Below are 11,796 nucleotides of genomic sequence, written 5' to 3'. Positions count from 1 at the left end.
CCTTCTCATTCCTCCTCCCAAAGTAGGACTCCTTGATTCCTCCTGTTAATAATCCCTGGCTGCTAGACCTCCACAACTTCCTGGAGTCTCTTTTGTAGTTCAGCCCCATCACTTTGAGCATCCAACAGACTTCTCAGAAGTGGCGCGTTTACCCGAGGCAAACTGAGTTCTTTGCTTCTATGGCAGACAGCCTCTTGAGTCTCCATGGTGTTCTGCAGAGTCCCTGAGGGAGAGCAAAGGGGTCAGTTCCCTGGGTCCCCTGACCAAGTATAAGAGGAGTCATTTACAGACAGAAAACCAGGGACGGCTCCTCTTCACTAAGCACTTAGTGTGTCCACGTCTTATTTCAGCTCAGTAACCCAGGCAGGAGGAGAGGGAGATGTTCAGTAACTTGACCAGTCCCCAGCCAGTAGTAGAGGCAGAGGCTGGGATTCCCACAGCATGCCTGCACACTGGAAAGGCTTGGGAGATATCTAACAAGGGCCAGGAAGAGGTCAAGAAAGCCTCTGGAATCAGGAAAACTTGGGGGGGAGGGGTGCCAGGACTTGGCAACGAGTAAGGGGCGTGGTTTCTGGTGATGGAATGGGTTTGGATAAGTAAGTGTATGTGCCCAGCCTCAGTTTCCCCCAGTAATGGTGGGAGAGGGTGTGAGTGCAGGGGAGGACATCCACACAAAGAAATCCAGGTCCCTTCGGCAACAAGTAGAAGGGAGTAGGATATAATAGATGCAATCCTCCTGCAGTAAACTTAGGCGCTTCCTAGAACAGGTTTCTGAGGTATCTGCAAATCCTAACTTAAGAGTTTCCCTCACAGGGAGGGGCCAGGGAGGCCTGGAAGCATGGGCACACACATGTGGTTCAAGTGTGGAGACCTCAGACTCAGGGATCATTGCCTCCAGGCATGGCAAGGGTTCCTGGCGGAAATCTAGGTGGGAGCAGGGGAGCTGCAGGCCTGGAAGGTGTTGGCTGAGGTTTTAAAAGGCGGATGATATGGGGCTTGGAGGCTTGCTGGCTCCTCCTGGGTCCCTTCACCCCTGCTGGCAGTACAGGTTCTCAAGACTGCCCCTGGGCCCCACACTGTTGGCATTCTGTACCCAGAGACCAGCGGTGGATCCTCGGCTTGGGGGGGACACACCCACAACATGGGGCCTCAGCAGCCCCTGGGCTCCGGGGAGGGGGATGGGCAGGGGCACCCCAGTCATCTTCCCAAGCTGTCAAGGGTACAAGGTGTTACAGGGCTACAGGAGAAGGGTTGTGGGCCTGGGTGGCTTCCACACACTTGGAGCAGCATTCCCTTGCTGAGGGCTCACAGGTCCTGTGTCCACTTCCTGCTCTTCTCCAGGGGCTCTGGATCAGTGAGGGGTCTGTGGCCCATGTCTCCTGGGGTAAAGTTTCCACTGTCCCACCCCACAGTGCTGACTGGGGGGCTCCACCCACAGAGGGAGGCCAGGATCTCTAGGGCCAACCTGAGCCTAAGCCCAGGGGTATGTAAGTGCTGTGCTGGCGGGGTCCAGCCCAGTGTGCTGGGCGTTTCTCTCACCAGTGTGCAGAGGTCTTCCCCCTGCACCCAACCTTGCCACGGCAGGGGACACAAACAGGTACTCAAACCCATTCCATCGCGCACACAACCACTGTATCACCCATTCTCACTCCCGCAGTCTGTCCACCCTCCTCCCCACCCCCAGCCCCCGCGGGCCCGACCAGGGCTTCCCGGGACTCAGAAATGATGAGGGGAGGGGCCTACAAGGCCCGCTGCATTCCTGCCAGTGGATGCAGCCAACTGGTGTTTTTGTCCATAGGGCTGGGATGTGTTCAGACCCTAGAACCTCAGAACAAGGTTACTAGGAGAAGCAGAGCCTTGGCAGAGGAATAGAGAGCACCCCAGGAGGGGTCTAGCTCCCCCGCAGGCAGATAAGGAGTGGGGCATGGAGTTTTTAGTCTGTCTAGTCTTTGTTAATTACACACTCTGGAGCAGAAGATTAGCTCTCCCGAGTCAATGATTTAAAAGGGAAGCCAGTGGGGGAAGGGCCCTTTCCCGCTGAGGCCAGGTGCTGAGTAAGAACCTGGAAGACCTGGGGTGGTGAAGGGGAAAGCGCAGCCCACACAGAGCACAGGCAGGTGTGGAGCGGAGGACGGCTCTCTTCCTGACGTGTGACCTCGGCAGGTTGACGTGAATGCTGTCATCTGTAAGAGGTATAAGAATCATATCTGTCCCATGACATGGTTGCACGTGCTCAATCTCATTAATAAATGTAAGGTCTGTGTCCGAGATGGTAGTATGTGCAAAAAGAAAAAAAAATAGCTTTTTTATTATCATTATTTATTAACATGAAACTTGAAGAAAATAAAGAAGCTGGCAGAAAAATAGTAGGTAGTGCTAGGGCTACATCAGGGTCACATACAACAAGGCACTAGGGGTTATGCCAGCCTCAGCCTCTAGAAGAAAGGGCGAGGAAGCCAAAGGACCCGGGTAATGTGTCCCGTCAGGGATCCTGGACACACTGCTACAGGATTAGCCGAGTCCTGGCCCCTGGGTGGGGCTGCTGGGACCTGGGTAGTTTAAAGTCCCTAAGCGTTCAGAAGCTGACTGAGTATCTGAGGGAGGAACTGTAGGCACTCAGTCTTCAAGCATCCCCTGGGTGTCAACCCCACGAGAGCACTGGGGTGGGCACCCAACACTGAGAAGCAAGAGGAACCGAAAGCCTCGAAGAACCTAGAAAACAGGATGGCGATGTGAGTCAACCAACCGCAGAGAGAGCTGCATATAATTACAAGTCAAGCAATGCCGCAGGAACAAAGCTGAGTTTTGTGGGGCCCGTCAGCAAGGCTGGGGGCTCGAACCAGTTATGGGATGCCCAGCAGAGGGAGCTGGGGGCCCCTATTGCCATCAGGTTGCTTCCGTGTGTCTGACCCAGTGTCTGACCTTGGGCATTCTCCATTCATTCCCTCATTCATTTATTCAGCACACACCTGCGGCAGGGGTGGGGGTGGGGCTTCCTCTACAAACCAGTTCTCCTTCCAGTGAGGGAGCTAAGGACTGGGCCACCCACATCTGTGGGCCTGGAGTGCCAGTCATGGCATTTGATCCAGCCATTTCAGTCTTCCTGGGGCTTGCCACTTGGCTGGCATAGCCCCCTGCCCTACTTCCATGCCGCAAGGAACACTTGTCTGTGACTGTTTCTGAGTACATATTTCTATTCTCTCTGTGGAAGAGCTCACAGAAGGGCTTGCCCATGGTCAAAGAGCCAGTCATTAGCAAAGCCCAAATCTACGTGCATTCTGATTGGCCACAATTCTGTGTTCTTTCCACTATGTCCAGGTAACCTGAAAGGAAACCCAGGAAATGGAGAAATGCTGCACTGGATGCCACTTACGGAGACACCTGCCTCCAGGAGTGGGCTGCTACACAGCCAAGGGCTGCCTCGGTGTTTGTCTTTTGGCTAGCACAAAGGAGGAGCTGGGCAGCCAGGTGCAGGTGGTACTTGCCAGGAGCACAGGCCAGGAGTGGAATAGGGTACTAGCCTGAGGCAAGGGCCCAGAGTGGGAAGGCAGCTCTCTCCCTCGGCTTCTCGTCTGTGCCCTTCTCTCTTGTTTCCCATTAGTCATTCCCATCTCATGGAGAAGGAATGAAAACAGACTCCGGATCTGGGTAGAGGTGTGCTGTGACATCAATCTGCAAGACCCAGCCTACCTGGGACAGAGACAGAAGCAAGAGAGGCAGAAGCAGCAGCTCTTGCCCCTAACTTTTCCCTGCTGTGGAAACTGAACTTGGGGCAGGTGGGAAACACAGAGCATGCCCTAGGAGATCATGAAAGGATACGTGTGCGTGTGTGGGAACTGGAGCGGGCTCCATTGCTCCCCTACACACAATCACCCTGCTGCTCTTTCTACCATCGCCCACGGGCCGGGTCACGGTTCTTCACATCCTGTCCACTTACTTTTTAGATGCCCCCATGTTCGACATCGTCCACAGTTAGGCCTCCGAGACTTGGTACAATAGATGGGATTGTTTTCGGCTCCAGCCCCATGGCTTTCATATCTAGATGCTGGCTGTTCATCCCCAATGGCCTCCTGCCCTCCCAGGATACTGCACTACAAGTCCCTCCTGCCATCCCTTAGCTGGTTTCCTCCAGAACTGCCACGCTGATAACCTGGGCTCTCACCTGCTTCTTCTTCCTGTCCTTTTAAAAACCGCTCCAGTCCTGAACAGTCTCTCCCAACCTGTGGGGGGCCTTCTAAGCGATGCTTACCTCCTGGTTCATCATAGATTAGGCAAATACATGTTCCCATTCCAGTCTCTCTGGTTATCTTTTTCTTGTTTTGCTGATTTCCAGGAACATTCCAGCACAACAGCCCGTGCCGCCTTTACTACACACAGCCCTCCACAGCACAGGCTTCCATTCTCAGTATCTCCGCTTTTAGTTTACTGAAATAGTTCACGCTCTGAACAGGGTCTCACTGAGGTCTCTTTTGTCTCCTTTTAGGTAGTAATGGTAAGTGAGATAGTGGCCGCCTTCTGCTGTGTGACAAAGTGTTTGCTGGGGAGACAAAACACTTGTCTACTCACCCTAGATAGGGAACTCACGGCAGACCATTTAGTGGTATGGATACCACTAAAATCCAACTTGGTGAACCATGAGTTTTTTGGAGTTACTTACAGGAATACGGGTGAGGGGTTACTTACAGGACCAGAAATGACTCCAAGACAGTTGCATCACCAAAGCCCACCCCAGCATGGGTGACAGCTCAGAGAAGCTGGGAACCTGGAGCTCCTTGTACAGCCTGCAGGCAGCTCAGCAGGTTGGAGAGCGTCCTTTCCAAGTGACTCTGGTCTCTTCTGGCAACTTGACTGGTTTCTGCTTCTTCCAGGCCCCTGGTCTGATCTCAGTCTTCTTTCCAGCTTGGCTTTGTTTATTCTGGCAGGGAGGGGCCTAGTGAACCCACTTAGTTTCAGGGAGTTCTTGAACCGATTTTGTTGTGGTTTACTTCCCTGCTTAAGGTGCTCCCCTGCAGGAGGGAATGTTTTGCTCTCTGAGAAAACTGTTACACAACACTGCACCCCTTGCTCTGGCTCTTACATCCTTTTTGCCCCTTCTTCCCCAGTGATCCCCCAGCCTTGGAAGGAGTGACTACAGATAACCACCCATGACTGAGAAACAGGTCACCATGGTATAGTAACAGTCACTTGTTCTCAGGAGCCTCACCGGTGGCTATGAGTTGAGGCTGACAGGAACAGTGACGTATGGGCCTACGCACATTTAGAAGGCAGTTGGACAGACACATCACATCCATCTAGAAAAACCATAGGAGTTGCTTCCCCTCTGGGACCTATGACCTCCCCAGCCATAGGTGTTTGTCCTAGCTTACAGCACCAGATGTGAATCCTCTCTTGTGGAGCAGGTCTCAAAGGAAGGCTGTTAGTCTTACTCACGGTAGCCAACTCACTATTGCACAATCAGGCAGACCTTGCCTGGCATGTCAGTATTTAGTGTGCAGGGTCCATAGCCAAGCAGGAATGTTGGTGACAGTTCCCTACCAGCAGCCTTCATGGCCACCTCTGCCATTATTAGAGCCAGCCAGCCGGCAGGGAGGGTCCAGTTCAGGCCCAGCGTAATTTCTCCATGTCCCACAGTCAGAGCACGCACACACAGTGTCTTCGCAATAGGGTCATACCGTCTAGTTCTGGCACAGAACCAACAGCAGCAGCAGTTCCTTTATGGTTTGTGGGGCCTCAGGGGCTTCTCCGGCCAACAGCTCACAGGAAGGGAGCCACCCCTGGCACTGGGGTTTCCATTCAGTAACCTTATGGTCTCTGGCAATGTCCTTCTGGATTTTTTTTTCTTTCAATTAACCCAGCCCTACTAGGGCTGTGAAGTGGGTAGAAGTAACGTTGTACCTGACTGTCTCTCCAATGACTTTCCAAATCTGCAAAATGCTCAGGGGTTAGCATTACGTCATCTAGACAAGAAAATGTTTGCCAGAGGATGGGCAGGGCAAGGCAGCATCCCAAACTCCTATTCCACGGCACACAGTGGGGTTGCAAAGATAACCTCAGGGAAGCGCTCTCAAGGCCTGTTGTCATCTGTTCTCAGCAAGAGTCAGGTGACCCCAGAGGTTCACAGCTAAGAAGATACTAGACTGAAACATAAGCAAGGTCTAATACAGCGTGGGAAGGTTCCATTCATTTGTATCAGTTGCTTCCTCCACAGATCAAAGTTGGGTACAAAGCATGGGTAGGAGGCTCTGTCTTAGTTAGCTCCTTGTAATCCTCTGTCATTCTCTCTGAGCCATTGCATTTTCATATTCTGGAGTTCTTCCACGGAGCCTACCTACATTTCTCCACACCTGATAAACTCAGTGGGCTCAGACCTGCTCAGGGCCCAGGGGGAAAAAGGCCCTGCTCTCTGGAGCCTCACCCACTGGTTCCTTGGGTAAGAGCTGCCCTGGGTTGGCATTGCGGATGTAGTAGTAGCTACTGCCTCTCCATCCACCATATCTGGTTGTTGAGGGAGTTCCTTGCTGCAAGATATTTGATTACGCTGTGTAAAGATATGTCACTGTGATTGGTTTAATAAAAAGCTAAATGGCGGGCTGGAGAGATGGCTCAGAGGTTAAGAGCACTGGCTGCTGCTGCTCTTCCAGAGGTCCTGAGTTCAATTCCCAGCAACCACATGATGGCTCACAACCATCTGTAATGAGAGTTCTCTGACCTTCACATGCCTGTCCTAGTATCCATACACCACAGCACAGCTCTGATCCTACCAAAATCAATAAAGTAAATGTATTAAAAAAAAAAAAACAAAAGCTAAATGGCCACTGGGCGGTGGTGGTGCATGCCTTTAATCCCAGCACGCTGGAGGCAGAGGCAGGTGGATCTCTGTGAGTTCCAGGCCAGCCTGGGCTATAGAGTGAGTTCCAGGACAGGCACCAAGGTTACACAGAAAAACCCTGTCTCAAAAAAACAAACAAGAAAACAAAACCAAACAACCTAAATGGCCAATAGCTAGGCAGGAGGTATAATTGTTGGGACTTCCAGACAGAGAGAGCTCTGGGAAGAAAAAAGGGGGAGTCACCAGCCCAATACAGAGGAAGCAGGACATATAGGGGGAGAGGTAAAAGCCAGGAGCCACATGGCAGCACATAGATTAGTAGAAATGGGTTAATTTACGTTGTAAGAGCTAGTTAGAAACAAGCCTAAGCTAAGGCCGAGCTTTCAGAATGAATACGAAGTCTCCATGTTGTTGTTTGGGAGCTGGCTGGTGGGACAGAGAAAGACTCATTACAGTTCCAGCCAACCCCACCCCGAGTATAACCTTGTGCTGGAGGTAAGTGTTCCCTCCTTAGTCTGGGTGATAATTACCCACCCCTGGGACAGGCTTTACTGTTGTTACCTGTGTTGCTCTATCATGGATGTCTTCTGTGAACTGCTCCTAGGCCCACACTTTGCTTCTCTCAATGTTTTCCTTAGGAACTCCAGGTTGGAACAACTCTCGCCACATCTGTCTTCCTGAAGCCCAGATGGATCTCTTCCTTGGCTTTGTCTTTGTACTCTTTCCTCTAGGTCACTCTCTCACTTTACCAACTCTCTTTACTTGTGGGCCTAAGTCACTGAGATCTGCCAAGGTCCTTCCTACTGTATAAAGATCTTGTCCCACTAAAGGGCTCAGCAAAGCCACTAATGCTCCACACTAGCTCGAGGTCCCTGCTGGACTGACCTCTTCTTTATCTCTTCTGTGAACACAGTTTTATCTGGCCGAGTGAACTGGGGTCCAAACATAGCTCATCTTATTCCTAGTTCCTTCCTCCAGTTCCTGATGTTCGTGGGGATGTCAGATGGATATAAACAAAGTGTTCCTAATGGCTCTGATAAACCACTCCATTAGGAACTGGTTTCCCTCACCCAGTCTCAGGTTATGCAGCCTTTGCCTTAAGGAGGAATGGGTTACCTTACTCAGTTTTCATGCCTCCACAGCAGCAGACTGGTCCCCTCCACTCCTGTGTCCATGGTCTCACAAGTTAGGCTGAGATATGCTCTTTCCTTCTTTCTTTGCGTATTGTCCTTCCCTAACAGATAGGCAGTGGTGGCACACGCCTTTAATCCCAGCACTCGGGAGACAGAGGTGGGTGAATCTCTGTGAATTCCAGGCTAGCCTGATCTACAGAGTGAATGACAGGACAACCAAGTCTACACAAAGAAACCTTGTCTCAAACAAACTGAAAAAACTCTTCCCTACGCCCACCAGCTCAAGTACTGAGTATTTCCTGATGACATTAGTTTCTTGCCTTGGACCATGGTTAATGTGTCCATCTACAAACTGGGTTACAGATTTTCCCTCTTTCTACTAACAGTTGGACTTGAGGGGTATCTTTTATTGCCTTCTCTCTCTCTCTCTCTCTCTCTCTCTCTCTCTCTCTCTCTCTCTCTCTCTCTCTCTCTCATCCTCTTTATCTAATTTAGTTGCCAAGTCAGAAGCTAACATGGAGGGTGCTAGCTGCATCTCCCTGTCTTCTCCCAATTGCTCCTTCACACAAACTAGCTCCTGCCTGGCCGCCATCTTGGCTTCAGATGCATTTCTAACCACACACAACAGAGGGCAGGCAACCTTGCTGACACGTTTGACTCTTGTGTGCTAATCGCAAAGACTGCAAAACTTCCTCCAAATCTTTAACTGTTTTCAAGGCATCTCCATATGCATGTGGTGGACCTCACTCATCAAGCAAGCATGCCACCCATACCACACACACAAAGATTGCCATCCTGGGACTCTTCCCACAGACATGCATTCCTAGTCCTGATGGCTCAGCCTGAGTTGCATGTCTCACAACTGCTGTAGCACAAAGGCACACTAACACACACCATACCAGACAGGACAACTCTCTCGGAATCTCCTCGCAGATATTCCCCGCTTCAGGCTTCTCGGCCTCCGTTGCCTGTCATACTGCCCACAGTCAGGACCATACACATACTCCTCCTTCATGTCATCTTTGGTTCTGTCCTGTCCCTGTTCAGGTGCCAATTATGTTGTGCGACAAAACTTTTCCCAGGAAAAAGAAACATACTCTACTCATCCCAGATAGGAAACCTCATGACAGACTGCCGAAGCCCCGCTGCAGCCCGGGTTTAGTTCCTGAGACGGGAAGGGGCTTCAGCGCAAAGAATTGTGTCTGACACCAGCTGAGTTTCCCACAAGTTGCTGTGGTTGGTTGAATAAACAAGCCGACTGGCCAATAGCTGAACAGGATAAGGTTAGGAGGGAAGGTCAAACTGAGAATGACGGGATGAGGAAGGGCGGAGTCAGGAGTCGCCAGCCAGAAGCAGAGGGAGCAGGAGATGAGTGTGCCATGCTAATAAAGGTACCGCCACGTGGCAGACCGTAAATAAGGAATATGGGTTAACTTAAAATGTCAGAGCTAGCTAGTAATAAGCCTGACCTATTGGCCAAGCATTTATAATTCATATCCAGCCTCTGAGTCGGTTATTTGAGAACTGGCAGGCGGGAAAGAGATGTCCACCTACAGGACTGATTTGCCATAAGCTGCATGCATACAGTTCGCTTGTATTTCTCTAACTGTTCCCGAGTCCTACCAAAGGTCCTGCACACCTCAGCCTCTCTACAAAGGGTGAATTTCGGTAAGGCATTAATGTTTTTTTTCTCAGAATTAGGAAACGTAGTTAATGTCCCCTGTGTTACTTTCTCTACGTGTCTGTTAATCTTTTATTGCCTCCAATCCTTCCCACACTGGATCAGAAAAGTTCCCAGGGTCTGGGGTGACAGCTGGTATTTCCAGATAAGAAACCTGAGAAGCATCAGTTCTCAAAGAATTTTAGGGGAAAATATTAGAGAAAAAAATGGGGTTTCTGGGAATGATCACATCTGTCCCATGCATGACTGACAAAGAGAAACTAAAAGCCGCCGAGAGAATCATTGACTTTATGAAAGAGAAGAGGGTGTGCAGGCCGCACAGCACCCGCAGTATTCTGCGCTGTCCAGAGGTCCGCTGATCTTTGCCAAGTGAGAGACTGTCTCCACAGGTCTTGCCTCTCAGAGACCCATTGGACAAGCATTCATATGCTGATCCGAAACTGGGAAACAGGGTTCCTAACAACAGACAAAGTACAGATACCACCAAAGTCCAGCTTGGTGAATCGTGAGTTTTATTGGAATTACTTACAGGAATATGTGTGAAGGGCCACTTACAGAACCGGAAATGACTCCAAGACAGCTGCACCACCAAAGCCCACCCCAACATGGGTGACAACTCAGAGAGGCTGGGAACCTGGAGCACACTGCACAGCCTGCACACAGCTTAACAGGTTGGAGACTGTCCTTTCCGAGTAAGTCTTCCAGGCAGCTCCCCTGGTTTCTGCTTCTTCCAGGCAGCTGGTCTAGTCTCAGTCTTCTTTGCAGCTAGGCTTTGTTTACTCTGACAGGGAGGGGCCTAGAGAATCTGCTCAGTTTCAGGGAGTTTTTGAAGCTTTGTTTGTTGTTGTTTACTTCCCTGATTAAGGAGCTTCCCTGCAGGATAGAATGTTTTAATCTCAGAGGAGACTGTTACACAACACCTTCAAGGAGCCCTTAGTCTGGCAGAGTGATTCATATTGACAAGAGTGGTATCATGAAAATAGGTTTTGGAGGATGTAGTGAAGCAAGAATGGGAGGTACCAGCGGACACGGAGATGTTGGCAGGAAGGCAAGGATGTAAGTCTTAGTAAAGGACCATTGGCTGGAGCTGAAGACTGGATGAAAACACAGAGGTGACGGATGCAAAGAGTATTACAATGTTGAGTAACAATGTGCTTAATGATGGAAGGGGTGTGGGACAGTAGCGAGACTAGATGGCAAAGTCTGGGTGATTCTGGGACTTGCAACTGGGTATATTTCAGTGTCATTTATGGATACAGAAAGTTCAGGAAAAGGAACGGTATGTGTGAAGGGGAACAATTCAGCCTGAGGCTTGTAAGGAGAGATGCCCAGTAAGGCTGTGTGGATCCAGAGGTCAGAAGTGGGGCTGAGCTGGAGTGAGCAGCCATGGCACAGGAATAGGGAAGGACATTAGGTGGACAAGGTTGCCCAAGAGAAAGAGGACCGAAGAGGGGAGGGGAGAAGGGACAGACAGGATGAGGTGGGTATGCTGCTTCCTGGCTACTCCTGCAGGAGCTGTCCACCCGAATGCTAACCGCTTGCTAGCTATAGTTCTAAGTGTTTGCATTCAGAGCTTCATTTCATCTTCAGAACTGCTTTGGGAGGCAGGCGCTCTTACCATTTCTGCTTCACAGATAGGAAAGCTCAGCCAATCACAGTTAGATAACTCGTTCAAAGTCATAAACTCTGTAAGGGGCAAGAGCCAAGATCTGAATTCAGAGTTGACTTTTTAACCCCCATAGTGCTCTGCTTCTCAAGTAAAATATTATAGTAAAAGCTACATGTGTGCTGAGTCCTGTGCCAAGAACTTTACTGGTTATTGAATTTAATGCAGATAATTTAGGAGATCAATGAATTGATGAATTAAGGGGTATGGTATCTGGATGGACCAGTGGCTAACGCATGTATATAGTATATCTACGGGCAAATAGATAAATGGATGGGTGAATGGGCCGTAAGGCTAGAAAATAAGTGTAAAGATGGGCAGAGGAATAGACAAACAAGTGAGTATGTGTATGGATGAAGAGTGGCTGGGTAAATGAGTGATGGGTACACAAACAGAGAAAGGGATATGTGGATAGATGGGTGTGTAGATGAGTGCTAGGATGAATGGAATATAGACAAATGATATAGAGATGAGTGAATTCATGGAC

This window comes from Peromyscus californicus, unplaced genomic scaffold (genome assembly GCF_007827085.1).
Source record: "Peromyscus californicus insignis strain IS unplaced genomic scaffold, ASM782708v3 Scaffold_16__1_contigs__length_79575227, whole genome shotgun sequence".
In the NCBI taxonomy this organism is placed as follows: domain Eukaryota; kingdom Metazoa; phylum Chordata; class Mammalia; order Rodentia; family Cricetidae; genus Peromyscus; species Peromyscus californicus.
The sequence above is the reverse complement of the archived record's forward strand: the minus strand, read 5'-3'. Positions refer to the sequence as shown.